Source organism: Talpa europaea (genome assembly GCF_964194135.1).
Source record: "Talpa europaea genome assembly, chromosome: 6".
Classification (NCBI taxonomy): Eukaryota; Metazoa; Chordata; class Mammalia; order Eulipotyphla; family Talpidae; genus Talpa; species Talpa europaea.
In genome coordinates this window covers 69,805,853-69,824,426 of record NC_140072.1, presented here as the reverse complement: position 1 = coordinate 69,824,426, position 18,574 = coordinate 69,805,853, and the positions used below count along the sequence as shown (strand labels likewise).

The following is an 18,574-nucleotide window of genomic DNA, read 5'->3' as shown; positions in this document are numbered from 1 at the left end:
GTGTAATAAAGAATTATCACAATTCTTCTGCACTTACTTTAATCTAGTTACACTCTCCATTTTCCCTCTCCTCTCCACCCCTGTTTTTTGTCTGGTGTATTTTGTTTAATTAATTAATTAATTAATTAATTTGTTTATTTATTTATTTATTTTAGATGGTATATATATATTTTTTCATTTTAGCAGTTTTTAATGAAAGTTGTATATAAGACTATTTTATTCCTGCATCTTCTCAATTGTTTCTTCCTTGTAATTGCCCTTTTCCTTTCCTACTTGGCGATATTTGGTTTTGCTTTCTAGGATCGTTTTGCGGTCTTTGTCCAGCTTTAGTCTAGTGATAACCACCTTACTGGGGTGAATGCCCACATGAACGGTTTTGCCTTTTGCCTTCTCCCGCTGCACTCTTTCAATGTAGATGACATATTTCTTCCTGTAAACCTGGACTACGTTGCCTATTTGCTGTCCTTTATTTTTTTTTAAAGATTTATTTATTTATTTATACAAGCACCGGGTACAGTCAGAAGCGCGGGAGGGTGAGAGAATTCACCAGAGCCAGAGCGGGGAGCAGAACAGGCAGACTGACGAAATACACTGCTGAGGGGAGCAGCAGGCGCGGCAGGAGAGGTCTGCGCGCCATGTGGGACCCTTGCCCGGCAGCCGGGGATAGAACCGGCGCGGGCAGCTTTGCAACCCAGCGCTCAACTGCTGCGTCACCGGGGAGGCCCATGGAACTTCATTATCCTTCCGAATGAGCATGGAACAGACATTGTACTTCTGCCTCAGCTCTTTGGAAAGAGGGGAAGATATGATCTTCCTATGAATGGGGGAGGGTGCATTTGAAATGCCTTTTATGATTCTTGCTCTGGTCAGAAATCACAAAGGGATTGAACTTCATTTTGGCCGCTGTGCTTCAGAGATGGCCACAAAAGGGAAAAGCTTGGCTGGTATATTGTAAAGCAAACCTTAGATATGTCATTTCACCCATAAAAACTTAGTGTATAACTTTTACCTCCAAGGATCTTTTTCACAGGAACGTTTCAAATCTCAAAAAAATGATGTTTAATAACCAAAACAAAGAGAAACCCCACCGACTGGGAGAAAATTTTTGCACACAACACTAATGATAAAGTACTGATCACAAAAATCTACAAAGAGCTGATGAGACTCAACAAAATCAAAGAAAATAATCCAGTCAAAAAATGGGCAGAAGAGCTAAAAAGAAACTTCTCCGAAGAGGAAATACAAATGGCCAACAGGCGTATGAAATAATGTTCAACATCACTTGTAATCAGGGAAATGCCAATCAAAACTACAATGAGATACCATCTTACACCAGTGAGAATGGCACATATTAAAAAAACTAGCTACAACAAATGTTGGCGAGGATGTGGAGAGAAAGGAATTCTCCTGCACCGCTGGTGGGAGTGAAAACTGGTCCAACCATTATGGAAAGCTGTGTGGAAGTTCCTCAACCTACTAAAGATAGAGCTTCCATATGATCCAGCAATTCCACTCCTAGGTATTTACCCATAGGACACAGAAACATTAATTCCAAAGAGCACCTGCACCCCTATGTTTATAGCAGCACTATTTACAATAGCTAAGATTTGGAAACAACCCAAATGCCCAAAAATAGATGACTGGATCAAGAAGATGTGGTACATATACACCATGGAATATTACTCAGCATTCAAAAAAGATAAACACATGCAATTTGCAGCAACATGGATGGCGCTGGAAGGGATCATGCTCAGCGAAATAAGCCAGAAAGAAAAGGAAAAATACCAGATGGTCTCACTCATAACAGGAATCTAGAAAACCTAAATAAGGGACCAGGAAAAAGAATAACTATAAGAAAGAAAAAAATCAAAATCAACAAACAACTATGAACCAGAGACACACGGGGGGGGGGGGGGCAGGGAAAGGAGGGATTGGGGTCAAAATCAGGGGGTTGCAATTGTATGGGGAATATGAAAATAAAAATAATGATGTTTAAATGTATCTGAATGATAAATCAATAACATTTTTAAAAAGAAGAAAGTTAATAAAAACAAGTAATATATTAAAGCTTAATTAAGACTATGTCTTAATTAAGACCAGGAATGGAATAATAGGGGGAAGGAGAAGAAACAATTTCTTATACTACTAATAAGTATAATTTGGTATAATTTTTCTGGAGTGCATTTTGGCCATATGAATTAAAAGTTTTTAAAATGTATTTCCTAATCTCAATGACATTCTTCAAAGAAAAAGAACAAATACTGATGAAACTCATATGGAACCACAAAAAAACCTCTAATAGCCAAAGCACTATTGATGAAAACAAAGGAGAATGGAGATATCACATTTCCAATCTTCAAACTATACTACAAAGTCATAATAATTAAAGCAGTGTTGTATTGGAACAAAAACAGACACATAGACCAATGGAATTGAATAGAAAGCCCAGAAATAAAGCCACACGTATATGGACAACTAATGTTTGACAAAGGAGCAAAGAATATGCAATGGAAGAAGGACAATTTATTCAATAAATGGTGCTGAGAAAACTGGACCACCACAGGCAAAAGAATGAAACTAGACCACTACCTCTCACCATGCACGAAAATCAACTCAAAATGGATAAAAGATCTGGACATAAGGCCTAAAACCATAAAATATATAGAAGACAATATAGGTAAAACACAACAAGACATACATCTCAGTAACATCTTTAAAGACTCATCACCGAAAGCAACGAAGGAAAAGATAAACACCTGGGATTACATCAAGCTGAAGGCTTCTGTACAGCAAAAGCTGTAGAGAACAAAGAGACACCCCAATGATTGGGAATAATTTTGGCACTCTATGCAACTGATAAGGGACTGATCACAAAGATAATCAAAGAATTCATACAACTTAACAAAAACAAAGTAAACAATCCAGTCAGGAAATGGGCAGAAGAACTTAAAAGACATTTCTCCAAAGAGGAAATGCAAATGACCAACAGGCATACGAAAAAATGTTCAGCATCCCTTATAAATAGGGAAATGCAAATCAAAACCACATTGAGATGCTACCTTATTCCAGTAAGAATGGCACATATTAAAAAAACTATCAACAGGGCCTCCCCGGTGGCGCAGCGGTTGAGCGCTGGGTTGCGAAGCTGCCCTCAGCCTCTGCAGCGACGGTTCGATCCCTGGCTGCTCCCTGGCCACCGGAGGAGGGTCCCACATGGCGCGCAGACTTCTCCTGCCGCCTGCTGCTCCCCTCAGCAGTGTACTTCGGTCCTTCTGCCTGTTCTGCCCCCTGCTCTGGCTCTGGTGAATTCTCTCACCCTCCCGCACTTCTGACTGTACCCAGTGCTTGTATAAATAAATAAATAAATAAATCTTTTTTTTTTTAAAAAAAAAAAACTATCAACAACAAATGTTGGCAAGGATGCGGTGAAAAAGGAACTCTCCTACATTGCTGCTGGGAATGCAAACTGGTCCAAACACTACGGAAAGCTGTCTGGAGGTTCCTCAGTCTACTAAAAATGGAGCTACCATATGACCCAGCAATTCCACTCCTAGGGATCTACCCAAAGGACACAAAAACATTGATTCAAAAGAACACCTGTATACCTATGTTTATTGCAGGATTATTTATAATAGGTAAAACCTGGAAATAACTCAAATGCCCAAAAATAGATGACTGGATCAACAAGATGTGGTATATATACATAATGGAATATTATTCAGCAATCAAAAAAGATAAACTCATGCCATTTGCAGCAACGTGGATGGAGCTAGAAGGAATTATGCTCAGTGAAATAAGCCAGAGGAGGGAGGGGAATCAGAGGGAAGGAGGGAGGAGTACAGGGGACACAGGGGATGGTGCACAGGTGAATTGGTAAAGGAAATTCTATGGCGACTACAACTGGGGGGAGTGGGGAAACAAACATTGTTTAAAAATGAAAAATGATGTAAAATATATATAAATGAAAAATAAAATACATGTCCTTTTATTATCTGCAAATTACTCTTACAAGATTCAGAAAGAGAAGGAGAGAAAGAGGCAGGGTGGGAGTGGGAGAGAGTGAGAAAAAAAAATGTAAAGATAGTGAAAAACATTTTTGAATTTAGCCAAAAGTTTAAAAAGGTGTTCTGTCTATTCAAGTAATTTTTCTATAGATACAGAATTTTCCAACACAAAAAACTTTTATTTTTATTTTATTTCAAAGATTTATTTATTTTTATACAAAAGCAGGGGTACAGGCCAGAGGCGTGGGAGGATGAGAGGATTCACCAGAGGCAGAGCTGGGAGCAGAACAGGCAGACCACAGAAATACACTGTTGAGGGGAGCAGCAGGCAGGACAGTAGAGGTCTGTGGCGCCATGTGGGATTCTCGCCGGCCAGCCAGGATCAAACCCACACTGCAGAGGCTGCCAAGAGCTTCACAGCGAAGTTTTGATTTTTAATGTGCATCTTTTCACCCACAAGTTATAGGAATTGATTCAGAGAAGAAAAAAAATATACAAAGATAATTGCACAGTGAAGAATGGGCAGGATGTTTATACCAATGTTGTGCATAACAAGGAATAACTGAAACAACCTAGACTTAAAAGCAGAGGTCTGTGAATCACTGTACTACATGCATACAATTAAAAACTATGCAACCATTTGAAATCATCTTGGAGAGTGTATACATTGTAATACAAAATATTATTTGTTTGTTAGAACTCTTTGTTTGCAAATAACAGCAAATGACCTCAGCTAGTGTATCAGTTATGATGTGCCTGTCTCTCTGCATCAAACCCTTCCATAATATGTTTAGTGATGCTGGACTGTGATCTTCCACAAATTTCTTCCTGGATCCTCCCCTAAGCTTTTAAGTTTTAATAGTTCCAAGTATGTCCCCTTGTTCCATCCAACCCTAACAGTAATATCAGCTCCGTGCAATTGCTATCTTCATGATATCACCATTTTCCTTTTCACTGTATCAATACCTAGTTAACAATTATCTATATTAAATGATTTCCGTAAAGTCAACAGGTGTGGTTTCTGCCTCTTGGCAGCTGGCTTGAGCTTTGGAGTAAAACGTACTATAAAAATTCAACATGTCATATACAATCACAACTATCTCTGCCACCCAGTTCACACATCAGGATATAACTGTACTCCAGCTTTGAAGTTTTTTTTTAATTCCTTCACTTAAGACAGTAGCTCTGTCTAAATAAGAACACTGTGGCCCCAATTTTGAATTTGTAGTAGAAAGCATCTTATGAACACAGTTTTGGCCATATCTCTACCTAAGATCTGTGACCAAGGAATGAAGTCATGCAGCAGAGATAGGACTATGTGGGGCAGATATTTAGGTAGGAAGAATTTAAGCTAGGTCATTGTGAGAAGAGACAACACTGAAAAAGAATTGAGTATAGGGCCTCTCTGGTGGTGCAGGGGTTCAAGTCTCAGCTCTATCAAGCTATCACTAGCCACTGTGGCATGAGTTTGACCCCTTGGCAGAGAGCTAATCCACATGGTGCAGAAGACTTCTGTCTCGCCCGCTGCTCCCCTCAGCAGTGTATTTCAGTCAATCTACCTGTCCTGCTCCTCACTGTCTCTGGTGAATCCTTTCACTGTCCCCAATCCCACACCTCTGGTCTATACCTCAGCTCATGCATAAATAAATAAAATAAATCTTTTTTGAAAACCCAAGATATATATAAATATATATCAATAGCTAAGATATATATTAGAAGAGTCTGGAAATATTTTGGTGAACATGAAAAATCTTTTATTTTTAAACTTTTCATTATGAAATAATTTCAGACTTACAAAAGAGATCCCAAACTATATACAAAAGAATTCCCGTATTTCGGACCTCCACAGTGGTACAGCAGTTGAACGCTGGGCTGCAAAGCTTCCCGCAGCCTCTGAAGTGCCAGTTCAATACCCAGCCACCGGGTGAGGGTCCACATGGCGCACAAACCTCTCCTGCAGCGCCCCCTGCTCCCCTCAGCAGTGTACTTCGTTGGTCTGCCTGTTCTGTTCCCCGCTCTGTCTCTGGTGAATCCTCTCACCTTCCCGTACTTCTGACTGTACCAGGTGCTTGTATAAATAAATAAATAAATAAATCTTAAAAAAAAAAAAAGAATTCCTATATTTCCTTAATTCAACTTCCCCAAATGTTAAATGTTACATAGCAAAAGTGAATGATCTAAACCAAAGAAATAATACCAATAAATGCCACTAACTAATCTACAGAACATAGTCAAATTTTGTCAACTGTCCTATTAATGTTATCCTTTTCCTGGACCAGAACACAGCTATCCAGAATCACACAATACATTTAATTATCATATTTCCTTAGATTCTTTAACCTGTGATAGTTTCCAAACCTTTCTCACTCGTAACCTTCACATATTTTCTCTTTGCATAAACATCTTCTGAGGAGATATTTTGACATTACGCAAAAAATCTTATTTCTCTGTAAGTTGCCTACCAATTTCAGAGTCCATTAAATATTCTTATCAGAAACAATTTTTACTATGGTGTTTGGCAAATAGTGATTTCTATTTCAATTACCTCGTCAACATTTATTACTTTGAATTACACAGTAAAGAATTTTTTCTACTCTACCAGTCCTTTATTAATTTTATTATCACTATGGTCACACAGATACTGATTTTATTCCATGGCTTAAAATATATTAGTAACAGTATTTTGTTGCTTAAATTATACTAGATTTGGCCATGGGGACTCCCTTCATATTGGTCTTTATGTGTTAATGGGGATTTCAACAAATCCCCATTAGTTTGTGACCATTTGTTTTTTGGCATTATGAGATGTTCCAGGGTCTTTTTGTCTCTCCCAGGTTTTTTTTATTTTTTTAAGAAAATTGCATTTACAAAACAAAATTTGGGTACTGGATATATTTGTTGCTACTGAGCTATCTTTGTTTCTAATCCTCTCAGTAGACATAGCCAGGGATCTATACGTGCATTAATATTTACTTGTATCTATGTGTATATACAGATATTCTATTTCTATATTCCTATATTTATCTTGAATCAATTAATTCATACTGATACTTATTTCATCAAATTTGTGAAGTAAAATTGATAAATAAAAATTGTATATATTTTACATGTACAATATGGTAAGTGATATGTATATTGTGAAATGATTATCCAATGAAGGCAATTTACATATCCATTTCAACCCATAATTATCTTATGGGTGAGGGCAGCAAGTGCTTAAGATGCTTAAGATCTACTCACCTGAGCCTCCCTGGTGGTGCAGCGGTTGAGCGCTGGGTTGCGAAGCTGCCCGCAGCCTCTGCAGGGCCGGTTCAATCCCCGGCCGCTGAGCAAAGGTCCCACATGGCGCACAGACCTCTCCTGCTGCCCGCTGCTCCCCTCAGCACTATATTTTGTCAGTCTGCCTGTTCTGCTCCCTTCTCTGGCTTTGGTGAATTCTCTCACCCTCCTGCGCTTCTGACTGTACCCAGTGCTTATAAAAATAAATAAATAAATCTAAAAAAAAAAATCTACTCACCTGGTAAATCTCAAGTGTACAATACAATATTGTTAAATACAGTCACCATGTGTACATTAGATTTTCCAGAACTTTCTCAAGTATCTCTTGCTCCAGTGTTGTGCTTGAACTTTTCCATTAGACTCTGGGCTCCCACAAAGCTATGTTTATCTGTGTCGGGATGATGGTTGAAAACTCTCATTTCACCACCTTGCTCCTGATTCTTTGGAATCCAAACCCCTTCTTTTCTTATTTGTAATTCCTTCTGAAGCTGCAAATACAATGAAAAGAGTAAAAACTTACGGCATATCTACTCTCTACCAGTGATATACATATCTCACTTAATCTTCATGACAACCCTATGACAGATAATATTTTTGTATGTATTTTATAGAAGAAGAATGTGAGATATTGAGTGGTTAAGTAATATTGCTGATTATTTATTTTAAAGATTTATTTATTTATGCATACAAGAGCTGGATGCAGGCCAGAGATGCAAGAGGTGAGAGGATTCACCAGAGACAGAGTGGGGAGCAGAACAGGCAGATGTACTGAAATATGCTGCTGAGGGGAGCAGTGGGTGAGACAGGAGAGGTCTGCTGCGCCATGTGGGTCTCCTCCCTGGCCTGGGATCGAATTGTTACAGCAGTGGCTGTGGATAGGTTCATTGTGCTGTATCTTAACCCGTTTTGCTACCAGGGAGGCCACAATATTGCTGATTATTTACTAGATGTTAAAGTGAAAATTGGGACCCAAGCAGTCTGACTCCAGAATTCTTGGTCTTGACTACAGAGCAAATCCTATTGATAAAACCTGAAGGAGTTAGCACACAATCAACCAATTGCATTCATATATATATAGATGTAACAATCTAGCCAGAGAAATTAAAATATAAAATGTAAAATTGCAAATAATAAACTAGAAGAAAATATGAGTGAATTTTTATCCAATCTCCAGATGAGGAGAACTCTGTAAGTTTACAGATGTCTTCTCCCCAGCTGCATCAGTCATTTCAGGACATACCCTCTCTCTCTTAGCTGTAACAGGAACCAGCTAAAAAAAGAAATTCTCAGAGCTCATTCCTGTCTTGTCTGTCTTCCTCACTGCTTGAACTGCTATTGCATTGCCTTTTCTGTCAAGCCAACTAGCTTTGGATTAGAGCTACTGCTTCTTAGTGTCCTATCTGAATTTGGCTTCCTGACCCCACGTTATTGCTCTTGGCACTGCTGACCCAGTAACTCCACAGGAAACTAACTTGGTAATTATCCTCTTGGCTCTATTACCACAGTCTCATGTCACTTCCATCCCACGAACTCAGGTTCTATTATGTTTCTAAAGCACTCTACCTATCCAGGGAAGGAGTGTGCAAAAAGCAATGAAAAATACACATGCAAACATACAAGAAAAGCTGGATAGATTTGACTAAACAATGACATGTAAAACTTCTACTCTTCAAGACAAATAATTCTATGATTACATATACACACATGTCCATGCACATACACAATAATTGGTTTACTTCTGCTTTCTACTCCTGATTCTTAAAAAAATATATATTGAAATAACAGTGCATTATAACATTACATAAGCTTAAGATGCTAATATTTTGAGGACTTAATATTTGCCCCATGCTATTCATTTTTTATAAATTTATACATTGAAAATTTTCAAACTAGGAACTTTTAAAGCAAAGTACAATGAATACCCATATACCTCTTACTTATTATAGGTAAGAAAGAATTGAATTTTCCCATAAGATCTAAATATTTATTGTCTCTACTCCCAAAAATTCATGTTCATTTTGAACCATGTCACAGCCATATATTTCAGGGAGTCCTAGGACTGATTTGCTAGAAAAACTTCTGACGGTATATCAAGTTATACTTATGTCTAAAGTTTATTGTAATAGAGAGTGCAGGAAAAAGATATGCATTGGGTAGAATCCAGAGAGATGAGATAAATACAAGATTTCAATTCCTTCACCACCAAAGGCCCTACAAGATGAGCTTCAGTTCTGCAGAGGACATGTGTAGAATGTCTGTACTCAGAGAAGTTGACTTAAGTCTCATGGACCAAGGCTTTTATGGATGTCTAGCCACATAAGGTACATCCCACAACATGACCATGCATGGCAACTGAAACTCAGACTCTGACAATGAAACCAGATGCACAGCAGCAATCTCAATGTTTGTGCAAAGCAATTTTGACAAGCTGGTATGACATGGTTCATAGCTCCAGCAAAAGCATCAAAGTTAACAGAAAAGACTATATAAAGGCCACTCCCCCTTGGGATTGTTGATGGACAATCATGCTTCAGGCTTCTTTGGAGATATGCAAGGAGAGGCTTACCATACCATTATATTAACTCCTCACACCATACCTTTGCTTGAGCTATTCCTGCATTTTATTGGCCTTTCCCTGAAGCCTAGCTTAAGTTTCGCATTGTTTCCAGGACCTGCACAAGGTCCTTCATGGAGCAAGTTCTTAAACATCTGCTCAGTAAAGGAAACTTGAGTGTAGCTTTCCCAGACCTATCCAATCCAGAGATCTCTTTTCTTTTGACTGAATTTGCCATTTATTTTATATTTATTCATATAGTGCCTAGAGAAAACTCTTGGGCTATTATCTGATTTTTCATTGACTTTTTCAAGTTTATATTTCCTCCTTAGCCACATGCTAATTGTCTCAATTATGTATTGAGCATTATAGAACACATGTATGTATGCGTGTATGAATATGTATGTGTGTGTGTATTTATGCCACTTCTAGAACAGGGTATTAGGTTGTTATATACATTTAATAAATTGTTGATGCTGATTGGTCACTGGTCCAAAAAGTATCCTGCTGAAATTAATTTTTAATGAACATATGAATAATAATAACTGAATTCTATAACTTGGGCCAGCAGAGAGGTTGAGGGAGTTTGTCCTACTCTAAGTGATGTAAGAAAATTTAAGCCTTCCAGTATTGCAAAAAAATAATTAAAAAGAAAAATGACTTTTTAAAGAATACACATTATAAAGAAGAAAATCCATAGTTATATTAACTATTAGACACAGCATTTATATATTCTACAGCTTGCTTAAAGATAGAGGATCTAGCTCTAGAAGTGAAAGTAACCTGAAAAGTTTCTGTTGATGATTTAAAAAATTGATAAGGAAAATGATACTGTCTCAACTCAGATGATGTGTGGAAGTGAGTTTTCGGTGAAAGAAGTCATTTCAACAACAGAGGTCTACTAAGTTGGTTTACTGCTATGAGAATTGACTGTAGACAAGAGGCCTGCACATAACATCCACCTGCATCATCAAGTCCAACTGCCTGGGCAGTTGCTCAGTCCTGCAGGGGAGCACTCAAAACTCATTAAGACGGTGCGTCTCAAACCTTAGTGCACACCAGAGCACGTGAAGGACCTGTAAAACACAGACAGCTGGCCTAGCTCCCAGAATTTCAGATTTAGTAGATATAGGGTAGAGTCAAATAATTTGCTATATCAACAAATATATATGCAGGTTCACACACCACATTTTGAGTATCAAAATAATATATAAATCATGCATAATAGTATATATTTTCAGTAGCCTATATGCAATTCTTGGTAACCAACTATGATTTAAATAGTAGAACTTTGACTTTATCACTCACCAGTCCACCTTTATTTTGGTCTTATCCACCACATGAGGCCACTTCTTTTACATATAAATAATAATATTTTTTTGATATGATGGCATTCCTTTCCATAATACATTTAGTAATAGAATTCCTGCAAGAAAGTTAATAATAATTACATAAAAATGTTTGTTATTAACAACTAAAATTTCAATGGTTACCATTTGTTTTTAATCAGTATTGCTTTTTTGTTTATAATAAAATGGTTAGTGATCATGCAATAATTTATTGTTATCTGAATATTGCTCTTGAAGTTTATTCTCTTTATTTCTCTTTGATGCTTTTTAGAAACTTAGGGAAGTGGAAAAGTGGTGGTGTCCACATTGCATGTGGTCAGTACTTGATCTGGCACTTTATGTCTGACAGACACTGTGGAGGGAGCTATTACCAGCAATCTGTTCACATTACCCTTCAGTAGGCACAGCAAATAGGATGTGTTCCAACTAGGCCGTGGGTTTCCTTGAGAGCTAAATACTACATATGGCATTTGTTGAATCATTTTATTGTCCATAGGACAGAGATATATTTATCAGGAGCATCATTCACCTGGAAAATTTGGTATCTTCTTACCTATAAACAATGAATAAATGTGTGAACAGGCTGCTTTTCCTAGTCCCAAATTCAATTAGTTTCAATGACTAAGGAAATTTATTTTGGTTATAGTATTGTTGTATTGACACATTTTTTTTAAAGATCAGTTTTAGCTCACATCTGCCTATAAAAGCCTTCATATTTCCATTTCAATGGTAAAACTTGGGGGAAAGAATCCCAGAAAGCTCTTATGCCAGCTGTTCTACATAGAAAAATAGTATCAAAGTTTATGTGCCAAAAATCTTAAAGCATAGGAGTCTTTAATTTTTCTTGTTTTTCATAACATCCAATTTAACACAATCCAAACATAAAATGAAAAAGCAGGGAAAAGAGAACAGAAATGGTGGGGGGGCGGGGGAGACTGTGATACCCAAAATGAAGTTTTGGGTAGTCTCTTTCACCTCTTTTTTGATAAAATGTACCATACATCATGCAAAGGAGTGGACATTTGTCATTATTTGATCACTCAGTCAATATTCCTCTGCCTCTCCCACCTACAAACCACAGGGCAAGTCACCCAGACTAGCATTACCCCATTCTCTTGTCAGAGGGATTGTTCAGGGACTATTATTCAGAGCAGGTACACAGATTGAGATAATCCAGATCTGTTCCCACTAAATGTTAATTGGGGCCCCAGTTAGGGTCTACCATTTGGAGAGCTTCTTCCAGTTCTGGGTTTTTAGATCATCCTTCTGGAGATGATGAGCCTCTACAATTGTCCTTTCCTAAATTCTCTGCACATCTGACATTAATTATATAACATGGTGTAGGGTAAATTGTTTTTCAGGCTTTTCTGCTCTCCCACCATTAGGATTGCCCTGCCTGATGGGGCACCTGCAGTTGTTACATTGTTGCTAACTGACTTGTTTACTTCTGTGGGCCATGGAGGAGTATTGAGATAGTCACCAAGAGAAGGAGAAGCAGGAGAGGCAGAGAGACAAGGGGAGAAAAGAAGGCCAGAGAAGCCCAGAGTGAAGACTCTCCCCGGGGCTTGGAGGCCTCCTGGCCTCCTGGCTCCCCGGCACCCCTGGCTGTTGTGTACCTGGTTGCCACGCTACATGTAAAGTTCAATAAAAGCCTGAAAAAGCCACCGAGGGCTCCAGGACTCCTCGTTTACCCAGTCTGCTCAGATCCTAGATAACCTGCTCAGTGACCATCCCACCATTACACATGGATTGTATGTATACCCAAGTAGAAATGCTTATAGAAGGCAAAAATGGAAACAAATGAACTAGCTATCCCTTAAGGATCCTGCTGGAATGGAAGGATGGAATTTCTCTAATTAAGGAGGCCCCCCAGAAGAAAAGGGATTATATGACCAATAGTATCTGGCAAGTTGCCCCTGTTTGTTCATTCCACCCATAGAAAATTGGCAGCATCATCTTTCCTACCCCCAAGGAGTTCCTTTGGCCAAACAGACTGCCCCCTCTATGGTATGAGAAGTCAATTCAGTCCTATCTTGGGCGTGTGGTGAGGCCTTCAGAGCTTCTGCAGCCTTCTCAAGAGGAGTGCGGGCTTCTTGAAAGGGATTCTCTGCTGGTAGGTTCAAAGACTCCAGTAAATGGTGGTTCTCCTCTACCTGCATTTCCCTTTCCAGGACAGAGAGTATAATTATCTTAGTTTAGGTCTGTAAGGGTAAATGGTTTTCATGTTTTTCTGCCCTCCCACCAATAGGATTGCCCTGCCTGATGGGGTACCTGCAGCTGTTACATTGTTGCAAGCTATCTTATTTACTTCTGTGGGCCATGGGAATATTGAGATAGTCACCAAGAGAAGAGAGGCAGGAGAGAGCAAAGCTAGAGAAGCCCAGAGTGAAGACTTGCTGGGGGCTTGGAGGCTTCCTGGCCCCCTGGCACCCCTGTGTACTGTGTACCTGGTTGCTGCACTACATGTAAAAGCTCAATAAAAGCCTGAGAAAGCCACCGAAGGCTCCACAACTCTCCTTTACCCGGTCTTCTCGGATCCTAGGTATCCTGCTCTGTGGCCTTCCTGCCCCTACAAGGTCACACGCATAGCCCTTGACTAAAACAGGGACGTGAAAGAGGATGTGGGGAGAAAAACCTATAGGAGCTCCTTTGGTTCTGTAATGGGGAGCACTTGGATTTACTATCCTGTCAAGGAGACACTGTAGGAATGAAGTACTTTCCCCTGTGGGCATTAGGGTGCATTTAGGCAGAGGAATATTGACTGAGTGATCAAATAATGACAAATGTCCACTCCTTTGCATGATGCATGGTACATTTTATCAACTTTCCTCCCTCATCCCCTGTCAGCTTTGCTGCACCCTGAACTCCAGCCAGCAAGCTACCTTATACTGTCATTCACCCTGCCCTGTCTTGTATCTGTGCCTTTCTGTAAATTGTTCTTATCTGCCTGATAAATCCCTTTGTCTCTTGTCCTGGATGGAAGTCCATTTGTCATTCAGATGTCTTTTCTCTTGACTTTCCAAGCAAGAGGCAGTAGACCTTGATTGTTTCCAAGTCTCCATCTCAATGGTTTTACATCAAGCCAGTTGGAGATGTGGTGAAACGCAGATTGCTGGGACCTAACTAGAGATTCTGATTCAGTAGATCTGGGTTAGGACTGGAGATTTTGTACTTTTACTAGTAGGTGATGCTAGTAGGTGACCAAATTTTAGGAAACTTTGCTTTAGAGCACTGGTGTCCAAATCTGACAGTATTGCAGATTTGTCAAGCTGTTAAAAGATGTGACCTATTGCAGGCCCACAGAGTAGATACTTTAAAGAACGTAATCCAGTAATCTGCATTTTTATGAAATCCCCCAGCTTATGATATTTCTGAAGTGGTCCTAATGTGATTTTTGACATAAGCATTTGGGACCAATGTAACTGTTTGTGGTCACTGATACATCAGCAACCCCCACTTTCAGGCAAGGGACAGAGAGGCTACTTTCTATCTCCCTAACAGGGCAGAAGCAGACCTGAACAAAAGGTGACTTCTTAATGATTAAAAAATTATGTTAGTGAAGATTAATGCAATTTCACACAAATACTCAGGAAGTATTCGTTCTTGTTAGTAATTAAAACATTTAAATTAAACCCAGATATAAATTTCCACTCATTTGATGAATAAAACATTAAAATAAATTAGTAGATTGGAGAGGGTGGGATGAAGCACATACTCTCATTTATTGCTATTGTGATGATACACTGAGTTCTCTTTAAAAGATAATTGGGCAATCTCCACCAAGATGCAAAAAAATGTTTGATTTTGTAATCCTGATCCAGTAATCTCACTTCTGGGAATGAATCCAAGGAAGATAAACTCATCTGGGGCTTACCCTTATGGCGCAGGTGGTTGAGCACAGCGCTGTGATGCTGTCTGCATCCTCTGCAGCATGGAATCCCACATGGTGCGTCAGACCTCTCCTGTCTTGGCGGATGCTCCCCTCAGCAGTGTATTTCAGTAGATCTGCTTGTTTTGCTCCTAACTCTGTCTCTGGTGAATCCTCTCACCCTCCTGCGCATCTGGCCTGTACCCCGGTTCTTGTATGCATGAATAAATACAATCTTAAAAAAAAAAGTAAAACTCTTCTGAATAAGTATATGTATATATGTAGAGAGAGAAAGAGACCCCTCCCTTTGTCTCTCTCTCTCTCTCACACACACACACACATATATATACACATATACATATATTACTATTATTTTAGCAGTAAACCTTGGAAGCAAACTTAAATGTCTAAAAATAGAGTATTGGTTAATAAAATGCTGGCCTTTAAAGGAATATTATTAAGCAATTTAAATGACTGATTAATCATTCACTCATGCAAAAAATAAAATAGTTGCCAAATTTTCCCCAAAGGATTATATTGATTTGTACCATTTCCTGCATTGTACTTTTACCTTTGATGATGAATGGATATCATCATTTTAAAAATAGCTGTCAAGGGTATCTTTTACTTTTAATGTATTACTTTCATGATGGAAAATTTTCATAGCTAAAATTATATTCCTAAGAGATTAGTGCCGTGGTTGAATAGCATTGTTTTTATTTCTTTTACTTCTTGTAATTTTATGTCGCTTAAATTTTGAAATGGGTTAATTGAGGATACTTTCTGCCTTTGAAAAGAAGTATTCACTGAAGGTTGGGTGTTATCTCATTTGTTTTCTTCTTAGTTATATGCTTGATTCACTTAATCCTGATCTCCCATGAAGAATAAATTTCTCAGATGTGTATACATGTGTTCATCTAAATAAGGAATCATATTTAAAGCTCATCATGAGTATTTAGGATACTTAGACCCAATAAATGTTTCTGAAAATAAATGCTAGGGCTATAATGAAAATGCTAGGGTTAGAATACTGCAAAATTATCCAATTAAAGAGAAAATTTAAGAAAATTGTATTTGTAAGGTGGTTTAAGAATATGGGAAAAGGTTATGATGGTAAATATATAGAGCATCAATATTTGTTATGCTCATAATCTTGTAAAATTAGTATTTGAAATACTAAAAAACACTAAATTGCCAACTTGAAGCATGAAAATATATGATTTTCTTCCCACTTATCTATATTTTCCAAATTCCTTTTATAGTGAGCATGTATTACTTTTACATGTAGAAAAACAAAAATATATAAAGATTATTTCAATTGAAATGAACAGAAACACAATCAAAAAAAGACAGAAAGGTAAGAGAGTTGAAGGGAGACACATTTCCCAAAGCAATTTGGCTTTGGGCCCAAGTGGAAATTATATCATCAGGTCTTGCTCTTCCATTCTCTCCCATATCTGAGTTCTGTATCCCCTGTGCAGTGACCTTATTTTCTTCCATTTTCCAGGTTGCCAAAGAAATAGTTTGCCAACATATCAACCTCAGAGAAGAAACTTAATAGACCTTGCTTGGACCATGTGCCCACCCCTAGAATAGTGACAGTGTGTGGGAATAGAGTATCAAAATTGGGTGAACAAATGACATGTGCCCATGTGCCCACATCTGTTCCAGAAGAGTGTCTTGTACCGGGAGAGTGAAATTGCATGATGCCAGGCAAATTAAGAAAGCTACTGGGCAGCACAATATGCAGCCACATTGTATTATTGTCATTTACACGCTTGTCTTTCTGAAAGCACAATACCAAAAATGTCTCACACTAAATTAATGCAACACCACCACGTGCAGTTCATCTCCCAATAAGATAACTTAAAATCTCATCTAGTGAAGATAAAGAAGAAATAGAACATCTAAACAGACCAATTACAAGCAGCATAATTGAAATGGTAATCAAAAACCTCTCCAAAAACAAAAGCCCAGGACCTGATGGATTTACAAATGAATTCTACCAAATGTTCAGAAACGAATTAGTGCCTATCCTTCACAATCTCTTCCAAAAAATTGAGAAGTTAGGGACAATACCAAACACATTCTATGAAGCCAACATTACACTTATACCAAAACCAAACAAGGACAACACAAAAAAAGAAAACTACAGGCCAATCTCGCTAATGAACACTGATGCAAAAATCCTCAATAAAAGTTTAGCTAACAGAATCCAACAATGTATCCATAAGATAACTCACCAGACCACGTAGGATTCATTCCAGGAACACAAGGATGGTTCAACATCTGAAAATCAATCAACGTTATCCAACACATCAACAAAAAGAAATATAAAAACCATATGATAATATCAATAGATGCCGGGAAAGCTTTCGACAAAGTGCAACACCCATTCATGATAAAAGCCCTTGAAATTCTTGGGATACAAGGAACATACCTCAACATCATAAAGGCCATATATGACAAGCCAACAGCCAGTATCATTCTCAATGGTGAAAAGATGAAAGCATTCCCATTAAGATCTGGGACAAGACAAGTATGTCCACTCTCACCACTGCTTTTCAACATAATACTGGAAGTCCTAGCCAGAGCAATAAGACAAGAGAAAGACATCCAAGGAATCCAAATAGGAAAAGAAGAAGTCAAACTATCACTATTTGCAGATGATATGATAATATACATAGAGAACCCCAAAAACTCCACAGAAAAACTAATTCAACTCATCAATCAGTTCAGTAAAGTGGCAGGATACAAAATCAACACGCAAAAATCAGTAGCCTTCCTATACACCAACAATAAATCTGAAGAAGAAGAAATAAAAAAAATCATCCCTTTTACTATTGAAACAAAAAAATCAAATACTTGGGAATAAATCTAACAAAAGAGGTAAAGGACCTATACAAAGAAAACTATAAAACACTGTTAAAAGAAATAGAAGAAGACACAAAGAAATGGAAAGACATCCCCTGCTCATGGATTGGAAGAATAAACATTATTAAAATGGCCATCCTACCAAAAGCAATATACAGATTCAGTGCTATTCCAATAAAAATTTCAATGCCATTCATCAAAGAAATAGAACAATTATTGAGGAAATTCATATGGAACCACAAAAAACCCCGAATAGTCAAAGTTCTCCTGAAAAAAATAGAAGGAAATGGAGGCATCACACTCCCAGCCTTCAAACTTTACTACAAAGCCATAATCATCAAAACTGCATGGTATTGGAACAAGACCACAGACCAATGGAATTGAATAGAAAATCCAGAAATAAACCCACAGATTTATGGTCAACTAATCTTTGACAAAGGAGCAAAGAATATGCATTGGAGCAAAGAAAGTTTGTTCAATAAATGGTGCTGGGAAAACTGGGTCGCTACATGCAAAAGAATGAAGCTTGACCACTACCTCACACCATGCACAAAAACCAACTCAAAATGGATTAAAGAACTAGACATAAGACCTGAAACCATAAAATACATAGAAGGAAATATAGGCGAAACACTCCATGATATGC

The 18,574-nt window shown here is 38.1% G+C and overlaps 1 pseudogene across 1 annotated transcript; it reads right to left on the bottom strand.

Moving 5' to 3' along the window:
• Positions 1–216: 216 nt before the first annotated feature.
• On the bottom strand, positions 217–930 carry LOC311171472 (large ribosomal subunit protein uL24-like; annotated as a pseudogene). Its single transcript has 2 exons — positions 715–930; positions 217–459 (listed from the first exon to the last, which is right to left on the bottom strand). The product of its transcript is annotated as a large ribosomal subunit protein uL24-like (transcript).
• Between the last annotated feature and the right edge of the window lie 17,644 nt (positions 931–18,574).